At 46.1% G+C, this 13,439-nt stretch overlaps 1 non-coding gene across 1 annotated transcript; it reads right to left on the reverse strand.

Annotated features, from left to right (window-relative positions):
* Nucleotides 1-12,885: 12,885 nt before the first annotated feature.
* Nucleotides 12,886-12,957, reverse strand: trnac-gca (transfer RNA cysteine (anticodon GCA)). The gene has a single exon. It is a non-coding gene; the product is annotated as a tRNA-Cys (tRNA).
* Nucleotides 12,958-13,439: the final 482 nt, after the last annotated feature.

Genomic DNA, 13,439 nt, shown 5'->3' on the forward strand with positions numbered 1-13,439 from the left:
AGGGGGATTAACAGGGTAAATACGAGGGGTTACGGAGATAGGGTCTGGGTGGGATTGTTGTCAGTGCAGACTCGATGGGCTGAATGGCCTCCTTCTGCACTGTAGGGTTACTATGATTCTAAAATTTAGACCTCGCTCCACCCAAAAGGCTATTGAGTTGAGGTTCAGGTCAGACAGACAGAAGGAGGGTTTAGGGGGTAGGAGAGAGGACTGGGCAACAAGGCAGGGCCCAGCAGCCACTGCAGCAGCAACATAGCACTGAGAGGGGTAGTCAGTAAGCGGGTAACGTGCGTGTTCAGGACGGCGCAAGGATTGGAGGCTGAGGAATCTTACCGTGTGTGCAGGGAATTTGCATGCCCTGATTTTACATGGCGAGCTTTAACAGCCCGGTTTACACCAGGCTGGGAAGGGAAGGGAGGGGAACACAGAACAACAGTCAGCCAGAGCGCTACTCCAAACACCATCAAACAACTCCAAGACTGACACCCAGGGCTGAACTGCTCAGGATCTTGCAGTCTCAACTAGAAGCTACGAAAACATCTGAACGAAAAGATTCAAGGGTAAGACGGGCTAACCTAGCAACAGGAAATAGTGCAAGAAGTTATTACTAAGGATTGTACATTCCCTGTACTCTCTCCATCACCAAGACCTCTGTAACAACACTGGGCACCTACTTCAGCTCATCTGCTGCTCAAACACTTTTTGTTACCTCCAGAATTGACTGTTCCAATTCTCTCCTCATCAGCCTCCAACCTGGCCCCCTCAATCCTCTGCAAACCTCTGCTGCCCTGTTTGTTTATCCGAACTCACACCATTCACCCTTGTTCTCGCTGACTTCCAACTGACTCCACAATGCTATACCTCAGAAATATAAAATTCTCATTGCTGTTTTCAAGTCACTCCAACGTCTCACCCCCTCCCTCTATCTGTAACCTCCTCCAGCCCTTTCACCCTCTCTGCACTCTTTCAATTCTGACATCTTGTGTATCCCCCATCACTCAATCACTGGTGACCTTGTCTTTAGATGGCAGAGCTCTGAGCTCTGGGTTATCACCCTGAAACCTAAACATTACCTCTTCTCCTGTCATAAATAGAGCTTTAAGAATCTTTCTCCTTACTTATACTTTTTCACGTTTTCATTCCCACAGAAACATTTTTGTAAATACTTTAAGTATTAATTTAAATGATTTTTGAAAAGCTCCGGGCCCCAGTAGAACCTCAGATTTTTGATCACCAATCCTTATGTGGCTCCGTGTCAAATTTAGTCCGATGACACTCCCATAATTCTTAGAATCCCTGCAGTGCAGAAGGAGGCTATTCAGTCCATCGAGTCTGCACCGACTCTCTCTTACCCGGGCCCCCCTCTATCCTATCTCCGTAACCCCGCACATTTACCATGGCTCATCCACCTAACCTTTGGATTAAGGGAGGAAACCGGAGCACCCGGAGGAAACCCACGCAGACACGGGAAGAACGTGCAGATGCCAGACAGACAGTCACCCAAGCTGGGATTTGAACCCGGGTCCCTGGCACTGTGAGGCAGCAGTACTAACCACTGTGCCACCATGCCACCCAAGATGCCTTGGGACATTGCACTACGTTAAAGGTGCTATACAAATACTAGTTGTATCGTCCTTCACAGGCACATATGCGGGTCCCACTCGCAGTGTCCAGGTGAGGAAAGCAAGTAACTTAGTTTGCTTTTGAAGATAGCCTCCTTTGCTCAGAGAGGGGCTAAAGAGATGATGTCTGGGTTGGAGAGATGGGAGTCAGGACAAATACTGAGGGAGGAGTGAGGGCACTGAATTTCTAGCAGGCATGCACAAGCAGGTGAAGACATGCCATGCAGCAATGCCCAAGCCCACCAGTCCTCCCACTGCGACCTCCAGCCGAGTAACAACAAGCAGTGCCATCTTAAATGCGATTCCCTCCAGGAATCTCAAGCAGTGTGCCTTCCATTCGGAGGATGCACAATGCTGCACAAAAACACACCTTTTTGCTTCATTTTCACTTCACTCAAGACTTCACTCGGCTAACATGGTGCTTTTGTTGTGCCCTTGATGCTGTACCCTTGACAATTGCAACACAAGGGAGCGTTTTTGAAAAGTGCATCCACCTTTCCACCTTCCTGCATGAGCCAATTATAACACCAGTGATTGCTTGCAAACCTTCTAGCAAAGTGCTCCAGTGGCTGAATGAGCGGTAACATTTTCAGCTGCTAACTTCACGGTGAACAATATCTGCTTAAAGAGTTTGTGCACTGATGGGATTGGCAATCTGGTTGTCCTGCCAGTGCAGTGACAAGCAGGCTGGAGAGGATTTTATTATTTTAAGGTCACTTCTGAAAACATTGCATTTTCACAGCAGTTTCTTCCCCAGATGCCATTTTTATAGAGTTGGCAACTCCGTTGAGATTATTTAATTTTACGGCCTCCCTTTCTTTCAGATGCGATTGTTGTGTTTACGAGACGGATAGGAACGGTGTAGACAGAAGTTCGTGCTGACATCCATGTTCCTGTGTTAGTCACAAGAGTGTTAGAATTGTTACTGCAGGCGTAATTCAGTGAATGACAAGGGTAGGAAATCCCACTGCAATTATACAGAGTGCTGGATAGATGTAGGCCACAAAACTCAGCTCCTGTAGCAGGGTGCTATTATGATATTGAGACTAATAATAGACCACGAGGTCAGTGGTAGTAAACTAACTGGAACACTTTATTAACATGTCTTTATCCTAGAACAGTCAGCTAGGCAAGCTCCACCCAGGGGAGCTTGAGTCCTGGGTCACCTGATCCATTCTCTTAAAGGGACATACCTTTACCTGCTATTTTTGGACATTTAGTTAACACCCGCTCTTAAATGCGCCCACAGGAACATGTGTTTAGCTGAACCAGGGATTACCCCACCAGCACTGTTTAAAGGCATCACCATCCAACTTGCAGGCTAGTTGCTTCTGACTATTAACTTGCTGTGGCAGAGTTTGTATTGGATTTCTGGAGGAGTTGTTTAAGTTGGTTAATTCTGGTGTTGGACATGGCGATGGCTTTGGGCCAGGGATCATCACCTCAGCCGCAGGAACTGCAAGTAATGTCTTTCTCCATCCCGGCCCCATCGCGTTCTCCCATTCCCATAGTCTTTTCATCTCTGTGAGAAATGGGCGGGCAAGGTTCAGAACTGCCGCCTCCCTCGGTCTACCCGCTCTGAGGCAGAAACAAAGCCTTGCTGGTGGTGCGGTGGGTTAGTTTAGAGAGCCACCTGGGTTCTCTATGATTTTGGCCCAGTCCTCTCCATGGTGGTTAGGCCCCCTAGCCTGTACTCCAATATTCCCCATGCCCCATTGAGGGCCTGTCCAAATAAACAAAGCGGCATTGAAAAATGTGAATCAAATAAACGGGGGCAATTCTCCCATCCCGCTGCACTCATTTATTAGGGCTTCTCCCAGCGCCTGATTTCTGGCACTGTCAGCTCCACGCCGTTCTCTTCAAGGGACATACCTTCACCTGCTATTCTGAACATCTAGTTAACACCCGAGGGGGCACCTTGGCACTGCCCATGGGGCAGTGCCAAGGGGGTGGGGCATATTGGGGTGGGGCCTAGGGGCAGAGCCTGATGGGGGTGGGGCCTGGTGGGGCGATCGGTGGGTGGGGAGCCGCTGCCACTCTGCAGACAGGATCGGTGGGGGAAAGAGGAACGCCAGAGATTGGGGCGGGTTGTGGGGGTGCAGGACTGCAGGGGATTTGGTACTGTGGGAGGGTTTGGGTTGCGGGTGGGGGTCGTCACTGCAGGAGGGGTTGGGTCTGTGTTGGGGGGGGGGGTTGGCACTGCGGGTTGGATCAGGACTACCGGGGAGGGTAGGTCAGCACTGTCGGGGGGCTAAGGGGAGGGGCCGTGGCTGGGCCAGGATGTTGTCTGGGGGCCAGCGATCGGGTCATGGGGGGGGTCACATGGCTGGCGATGCAGCGTCATGGCAAGCAATTGGGCTGGCCAGCGATTGGGAGGCCGGCAGACAAGGGTCACTGCGCATGCGCCGATCCTGGCACTGACAGATCGGCTGATGCACAGTGGCCTGCTCAGCGCTATGCTGCCAGCCTCTCGAGTGGCGACAGGCCCCGCCTAATGATGTTCAGTGTGATTTACGCTAGTGCACTTTGCAGTGCACAGAGTGTGGGAGATTCAATCTGAAACTCCCACTGAAAAAACCAGCGTGATTTATTCCAGTTTTCATGCAAATTCGGCACTTAGAATGTTTTTGGGAGAATCGCCCCAACATGTCCCTTCAAACTGTCAAAATTGTTTAAAGGGATAAGCCCATTAGTCAGGATTGAAACTCAGCCAAGCATTCAAACTACGGCTATTTGCCAACTCTATTAACAGAAGCACACTGAACTGGTGGTTAGACATCTGTTTTGCCAGATGGCATCATATTGAATTGTTGAACTCAAAACTGGTTAATAGATTTAGCGCGGTGAGCAATGTCGATACAGCCTGATCAGGAGTGCTAGCTTTGATTGGCACTTTTATGAGGTTGTACTTCATTTTTCTTTCTTTGATCTGGTTTCTCAAGGCCTGTTTGTTTATTTGGACAAGATTAAGAGGTGTTAAGGAAATTAAAGCTTTATTCATTGATACTTTGAATATCTGTCATGTATTGATACTTTTCTGAATTTGTAAGATAAGCAATTTTTTTCAAATGGGATATTCAAAGCATGTTTGCTTATTGTATCAGTTTCTGGAGCACTTGAATACTTGGCTGACTTGTCAATGGTTCATTGGTTCTGTGCATCGTGAGGGACTGGGTATGGGGGCACGAAAGAAATATGGGGGTAATAGAAGGGTAGGGAAAGTGCATAGGGTGGAGGAGCATGGGGGTATAAGGGATATGAAAGGGCAAAGAGGAAGCATGGGGATAGGAGGATACTTGGGGACATTATGGGGGATATGAGGAATCATGGGGAATATAAGGAGGCATTGGCAAGACATCTTGAACTTACAAAGCAACAATGTTAGTGGGGAAGATGAAATTCAAATTTCCCCAGGCTTTCGTAATGGCGACACCCAGACATCACCAAAGGTGCATGCATGGATCATGACCCGACATTGTTCCCGGTTCAGGGAGGATGGCGTGGATTGGGAATGGAGAGGTAAGTTAGAAATTCTGGCTGCTCAATTCTCAACTCAATTCCAGACAGGAGCTGGAGGAGACAATATAGTCCGTTGTATGCTTCTGAAAGACCTCCTGAGTAAACCACTTGCTGTCAGTCCTGGGGGCTTTAGTTGAGTTTCTCCTTGGGCAGCAGCCTCAGAGGCAGCAGAGAGGCTGAGCTGCTCGCAGAGGGAGGGGGAAGCCTCTTAATAGGAGACCTTATGTACTCAGGGTCCTTTGGAGGCGTTTCTTCCAACAAGAGCTAAACCAGGAGCAGTGTGTTCCCCTGCTGCACTTCACCAAGGAGGTGGTCACACAACAGTACCATCTCTTGACCTGGACTCTTGACTTTGAACAGTGCAAGGTGAGCTCTACCAATGTCTACAAAGGTAACTTCGGCCCTTAATTTCCCTGCCAGTGGATCCACACAGAATGAGAAAAGGGACATTTCAAGCATCTCGTGGTTCACTATCTATTGTTTCAGCTGGGGGGTCAGAGAGGCTCTGTATGCAGGGTACAATGACATCTACAGGAAAGATATGCAGCATTTTGATATCCAGCCTACTTGATTCAGTGGGTGTACCTCTGGCTCATGCTCCGTGATATATCTGAGGACCAGTGTAAATATTGGAATTATTTATTTAAAAGTTGTAAGTTTTCCCCAGATGTTCCTAACATTGCCAATAGATTTGTTGCACTTTTTTTGATTCATTCATTCTTGGACATGAGCATTGCTGGTTGGCCAGCATTTATTGCCCATCCCTAATTGCCCTGGAACTGAGTGGCTTTGCTCGGCCATTCAGAGTCAGCCGCATTGCTGTGATTCTGGAGTCACATGTAGACCAGGTAAGGACGGTAGATTTCCTTCCCTAAAGGACATTAGTGAAGCAGATGGGTTTTTCCAACAATTGACAATAGTTTCATGGTTATCAGAGTCTTAATTCTGGATACTTTTTATTGAATTCAAATTCCTCCATCTGCCGTGGTGGGATTCGAACCTGGATCCCCAGAACACTAGCTCAGTTTCTGGATTAATAGTCTAGCGATAATACCACTAGGCCATTGCCTTCCCTGAAAGCACCAACATTAGAAAAAAAACATTTACATGGCTTCTTGATGCACCTGTAAAGGTTATCACTATAGCACAATTCTTAGATATCAATAAGATTTAACTGCTCATTACTTATTGTCTAAATCCACAAGTGGAATAAAGTTGGACCAAAGTGGTTTGTAATTCCGATGATCTAAAAGGGTGAAACTACGAGAACGCAGATGAACATTATTAATCAAACTATGTGTGTTTAATTCAGAGAAGGTGTGTTGGAACATTTTTTTGCAGTTAACACATCTGTGTACACCGATTACTGAGTGCTGAGTTAATAATTTCATATGCATTTGGTACATATTATTAAAGACTTCCTGTCCACACACATTACTTGCTGTTGTCACAATTCTCGGTCACATTTTTCAGTTTAATTAATGGTCGCAAATTGCTATGTCAACTTTACCCATTCAGTTTTGTTACACAAATTGTCATGGTGCAGTTTCAGCACTGGCCACTAGGTAGTGACATGGAGTGACATATACGCTGTGTGCTTGGGGAGAAAGGAAGGGAAAGGACATTGTGGGCACTCCACACATCCAAACCTCTCATTGTTTTCCAATCAGACACTTATTTATGTTACATGTGAAGCAGTTTCTCCTCTGCACACATTCCAACCATGAAGTAATTACGAGGTAATCTTTATTTAGTGGTTTTCCTGAGTTCCTAATGAGTACAGCTATTCACTTTTGAGCTGTTGTTTTTTTTTAACCATTGTGGGATGATCACCACAACTGGTGCAGGAGGAGATAATTGTTAGAAGAACCAGGCAAGGAAAATAGTTTACGCTCTGCTCAGCAATACGTCGCCTGAAAGAGTGCAGAAAAGATTTACTAGGATGTTATCGGGACTTGATGATTTGAGTTATAAGGGAGAGGCTGGATAGACTGGACTTTTTTCTCTGGAGCGTAGGAGGCTTAGAGCATGATCTTATGGAGGTCTATAAAATAATGAGGGGCATAGATCAGCTAGATAGTCAATAACTTTTCCCAAAGGTAGGGGAGTCTAAAACTAGAGGGTGTAGGTTTAAGGTGAGGGGGAGAGATACAAAAGGGTCCAGAGGGGCAATTGTTTCACACGGAGGGTGGTGAGTGTCTGGAACAAGCTGCCAGAGGTAGTCGTAGAGGCAGGTATAATTTTGTCTTTTAAAAAGTATTTAGACAGTTACATGGGTATAGAGGGATATGGGCCAAACGCGGACAATTGGGACTAGCTTAGGTGTTAAAAAAAGGGGCGGCATGGACAAGTTGGGCCAAAGGGCCTGTTTCCAAGCCGTAAACCTCTATGACTCTAATCTATATTGGAAGCAGATTCAACTGTAAAAGAATAAATACTTTATTCATTCGTGGGACATGGGCGTCACTGGCTGGCCGGCATTTATTGCCTATAGCGAGGCCATTTCAAAGGAGCAGTTGAGAGTCAACCACATTGCTGTGGCTCTGGAGTCACATGTAGGCCAGACCAGGTAAGGATGGCAGATTTCCTTCCCTCACATCAGGACGTTAGTCAACCAGGTGGGTTTTTCCTGACAATCGACAATGGTTTCATGGTCATCAGTAGATTCTTAATTCCAGATTTTTTTTTCATGGAATTCAAATTCCACCATCTGCAGTGGCAGGATTCGAACCCAGGTCCTCAGAACATTAGTTGAGTTTCTGGATTAATAGTCTAGCGATAATACCACTAGACCATTGCCTCCCCTTTGAAGGGGAAAAAATTGCATGGCTGTGGGGAAAGAGCAGGGGAGCGGGGCTAATTGGACAACCTGTTCAAAGAGCTGGCACAGGCATGATGGAACAAATGGCCTCCTTCTTTGCCATCTCATTCTCTGACCCTGTATCAGCAAACCCATATAGCTAAATATAGGTCTTGAAATATGATGTAAAGCTCATTGTAAAACCATTGGAGCGTCTGTAAAGATAACCTGAAAAGTCTGTTCAGTTTTTTTTATCTGTGGAGGGAAAAGGAAGCTGGGTGTCAGTTGTAATTAATAGTTTTTAACCTAGCTAATGTGTGTTGGCTAAATCCCTCTCCCCTCCCCCAGTCTATCATCGTGGGTTCCTTGCTCTCACTTTTTTCTGCTAATTAATCACCACATTAGTGTGGCCAAGTTTTAAGCGTGCCCTTCATTTACGGTTCCCAGCTCTCAGGTCTTGGCCCGTCATCCAGAATCAATAGAAATTAAACAGCACTGCTTACAGCTTTACCAAGACAGCCACGTATGTAACACTGCACTGCGAGATGTTGCAGATTGGTGGGAGTTGCTGGACAGGACTGAGACAAATTCAGTCACATTCCCCACCTCGACCCTCAGCTGCAACGTATCAGCATCGGACCGAGGACAACAATAGCCATTTGCATTTAAATTGCAGCTCCACCGAAATAAAACATCCCAAAGTGCTTCACAGGAGAGTCATCAGACAAGACCAGTGACCCAAGGCAATAGTTGGAAGTTGGATTGAAAGAATGTTTTTAAGGAGCAGAAAGGGCTGCTGAGGCAGACACATTCAGGGACTGAATTCCAGAGTTTTGGGCCTAGACAGGTGAATGCACGGCCGCCATTGTAGGTGAAAGGGCATGAGGGGTTACAGCAGTGAGACAGAGTTCACATTGGGTTCGCATCTCCAGCTGTGTCCCTGCATGACAAAGGGTCACTTGACAAGGCAGAGGTCTCCTGCTGCCTACGGGTCTGGATTCGAGATGAGCCCCAGCACTTCCAGGAGGAGAATTGGAAGATGAGAGACAGTAGAAGCAAAGGCAAATGGCAGAGTTTTCACACAAACTAAATTATCCAGCGGTTCCTAAACACAAAACATCCACCCCCTTGTCCACCAGCACCCCACAGCCACCCCGCCCACCCCCACTCTCCCCACTCTAGCCCTGCTAGTGTGAATGCCCAATATGTCATACAAGCATACAGCGCAGAAAAGGCCCTTTGGCCCATTGAGTCTGCACCAATAATAACAACCACTAAAGGCGCACCAATTCCATTTTCCTGCACTTGTCCCTTATCCTTGAATGTTATCATATTTCAAGTGCTCATCCAAGTATTTTTTAAAGGTTGTAAGGTTTCCGGCCTCCACTACCTTCCCAGGCAGTGCATTCCAAATTCCCACATAAACTCAGTCTATGGAATCAAAGATTAATAAGGCATTAATGAAATTTTTACTTACATTGTAACGAATCAGTCTCTCTTCAATAGTTTCCCATTATCAGGGGTTGATTTCCTTGTGTTGTCATTAAGTAATGGCATCTTAAAACACTAAGCGTGTTAGTGTGGAATCATTACTATCTTCATTGTGCAATGATGTGTTTACTCATTGCCCTTAGGTCTATTTTCTTTCTTAAATTACTTAACGTGTGCCTGTGCCATATTTAGAACAAAACATCACAGGATCTACATGCAATAAATAAAATGTCAGTACTGTTGTAGCTAGTTAGACAGTGCTGTGAATCACTTGCAGTGATGTGATGAGGTGAGGTGAAACAGCCTGTTCTTGACATCAAGGCAGTATTTGACCGAATATGCTATCAAGGAGCCCTAACAAATTTGAAGTCAATCGGAATCAAAGGGAAAACTCTCTACTGAATTCTTACCAAACACAAAGGTTGTGGTTTTTGGAGGTCAATCACCTTAGCTCCAGGACATCACTGCAGGGGATTCCTCAGGGTAGTGTAGGTGTTCCTCAGGGTAGTGTCCTAGACCCAACCGTCTTCAGCTGCTTCATAAATAACCTTCCTTCCATCATAAGGTCAGAAGTGGCGATGTTCCCTGATGATTGCACAATGTTCAGCACCATTCAAAACTCCCCAGAAACTGAGGTAGTCTGTGCCCATATGCAGCAAGACCTGGACAACATTCAGGCTTAGGCAGATAAGTGGCAAGTGACATCTATACCTCACAAAACCGCTGCCAAACAGGAGAGCATCTAACCATCTGCCCTTGACATTCAATGGCATTATCACTGTTGAATCCCCTCACTATCAACATCCTGGGGTTTAAAATTGACCAGAAATTGAACTGGACTAGCCATATAAATACTGTGGCTACAAGAGCAGGTTGGAGGCTGGGAATCCTGCAGTGAATAACTCATCTCTCGACTCCCCAAAGCCTAAACACCATCTACAAGACATAAGGCAGGAGTGTGATGGAATACTCCCCACTTGCCTGGATGGGTGCAGCTCCAACAACACTCAAGAAACTCAACACCATCCAGGACAAAGTGACCCGCTTGATTGGCACCCCTTCCACTACCTTAAACATTCTCTCTCCACACTGGCACAAATTGGCAGCAGTGCGTACCATCTACAAGATGCATTGCGACAACTCATCAAGGCCTCTTCGGCAGCACCTTCCAAACCAGCAATCTTGACTATCTAGAAGGACAAGGGCAGCGGGTACCTGGGAACACCACCACCTGGATGTTCCCCGCCAAACCATTCACCACCCTGACTTGGAAATATATCACCTTTCCTTCACTGTCACTGGGTCAAAACCCTGGAACTCCCTCCCTAACAGCACTGTGGGTGCACTCTCTCCACATGTAATGCATTGGCTCAAGAAGACAGCTTACCACCACCTTCTCAAGGGCAATTAGGGATGGGCAATAAATGCAGGCCTAGCCAGCGACACCAACATCCTAAGAACTATTTAATTAATACACCATGAGGAAGTGATGATAGATAGGCACTGGGATACTATCACATGGAAGAGAGAATGAGGTGCAGGTGATCAAAATTTAAAAGAATTTAGTTTACACTTTATGTGAGAATTCTTTTTAAGTTAAAGTCACTTTTGTCAGATCATACTCCTGTGAAGCACCCTGGGATGTTGCACTGCATTAATAGTGCTATGTAAATGTAAGTTGTTGTTGTAGTGTTTCTCCTTTTCTCGAAGTTGCCTTGCCGCACTCCAGCATTCACTGAGAGCAGAAGTTATCTGTTCCTAAACCTCTACCGATGCCAATCTAAAACTGGATCGATGGGCACTGGGGCAAACTGCCCTGCTTTTCTGTGCAACAGCAGCATCAAACCTTCAACATTGACCTTAAACAGGCAACTGGGGCCTTGGCTTCACATCTGATCCAAAAGTGGAGATATAGACGTGACTGAATGTTGAGGCCACGGACCATTACAAACCTCGAGGTTTTTGGTTTATGGGCATCACCTGAAGTACAGTTGCATGGACTAGGTTTGTGCTCCTTTGGCTATAGAAGACCTAGGGGTGATCTAACGGAGGTGTTTAAGGTGACTGTAGGAGTTGATACGGCCAACGGAGCGACATTGCTTCCTCTGGTTGCTGTTGTCCAGAACAAGAGGGCGCAACCTTAAAATCAGAGCCAGGCTATTGAGCGGTGGTGTCAGGAATGATGTCTTCACAGTGGAAATTTAGAATTCTCTCTTCAAAGAAACCATTGAGGTTGAGGTTGGTAGTGAGGTGTGACAGGATCAATTGAAAATTTCAGAACTGAGATTGAGGGATTTTGTCGGGTCTGAGAGGGATATGGAATCAAAACCGGTAAATGAAGTTAAAATATAGATCAGATATGTCCAATTGGATGATGGCACTGGCTTGAGGGGCTGAATGGCCTCCTCCTGATTTGATGTTCCAATATTACTGCCTTATAATCACGCCATTATTTCCTCTCTCTCTCTCGGTATAAAAATCCTTTTAGATTTCCATTGCAAAGGGTGGTTTGAGTACATGTAAAAGCTTAACAGCAGTGACATTTTCAGTCCCCTAGGGCCAGCCATTTCTCAATTCACTTCACAAAGTCTTGAAGGCCAGAAACCATCCAATCTTGCGATAAATCTGGTTTTAATATATTCATAAATATATGATGAAAATCCTGAGACAGCCAGGTGAGAGAATCATTGCTTTCATTCCGTTTCTCTCTCCCCCATCCCGGGTCTCCTTCTGTTTTCCGATATTTCTCACCACTTTCTACATTTATGTCGAATTAATTTTGACTTTACCATTTTTTCCAGAATTTACACATTTCTCCAAACATCTCTTTTGGGAAGTCAGGCAGAGGTCGTTCAGCCCCTTGGGCCTGTTCCATCATTGAGTCAGATCATGGCTGACCCGCTTTTAACTCCATTTACCTCCCTCGGTTCTGTAACTCTTCACACCCCTTACCCAAAATATATCACATTTCGCTTCTGAAATTTTCAACTGAATCTTGAATCAAAGCTTCGGGAATTGAGAGCTTCTTGAAGGAGAGAGTTTTAGATTTCCACAGTGCTTTGTGTGAGGAAGTGTATCCTGACATCACCCTCTTTATAGAGTCATAGAATCCCTACAGTGCAGAAGGAGGCCATTTGGCCAATCGACTCTCCTTCAGAGCATCTTACCCAGGTCCATCTACCCCCCACGCCCAAACAACTAGTCTCCCTATCCCTGTAACCCCATTCATTTACCCCACTAATCCACCTAACCTACACATCTTTAGACTGTGGGAGGAAACTGGAGCATCTGGAGGAAACCCACGCAGACACGGAGATAATGTGCAAACTCCACACAGGCCGGAATCGAACCCGGGTCCCTGGCGCTATGAGATAGCAGTGCTAAACACTGTGTCACCATGTTGCCCCATAAAGGGTAGTTGTTATAATGTAGGAAACAGCAGCCAACCACTAGAGGGGGTACGTGGATTCGAACCATGGACCTCTTGATCTGCAGTCAAATGCTCTACCACTGAGCTATACCCCCTCACAAAATCGGATTAAAATTCCACCCGCTGCCACGATGGGATTTGAACCCATGTCTATGGACATTAGCCTAGGCCTCCAGGTTACTTATCCAGTGACGTTATCACTACACCACCATCTCCCCTCCCTAATTCCCAATTGTTCTGAACTCTAAAGTTTAAAGTTTATTTATTAGTGTCACAAGTAGGCTTAGATTAACACCACAATGAAGTTACTGCAAAAATCCCCTAGTTGCCACACTCCAGCACCTGTTCGGGTAAACTGAGGGAGAATATAGCCTGGGCAATGCATCTAACCAGCATCTCTTTCAGAGTGTGGGAGGAAACCGGAGCACCCAGAGGAAACCCACTCAGGCACGGAGAGAACGTGTAGACTCCACAAAGACAGTGACCCAAGGCTAGAAGTGAAACCAGGACCCTGTCACCATGAGGCAGCAATGCAACCACTGTGCCAACAAAGGAAATAGTTTCTGTCCATCCCACA

This window comes from Mustelus asterias, chromosome 14 (genome assembly GCF_964213995.1).
Source record: "Mustelus asterias chromosome 14, sMusAst1.hap1.1, whole genome shotgun sequence".
In the NCBI taxonomy this organism is placed as follows: Eukaryota; Metazoa; Chordata; class Chondrichthyes; order Carcharhiniformes; family Triakidae; genus Mustelus; species Mustelus asterias.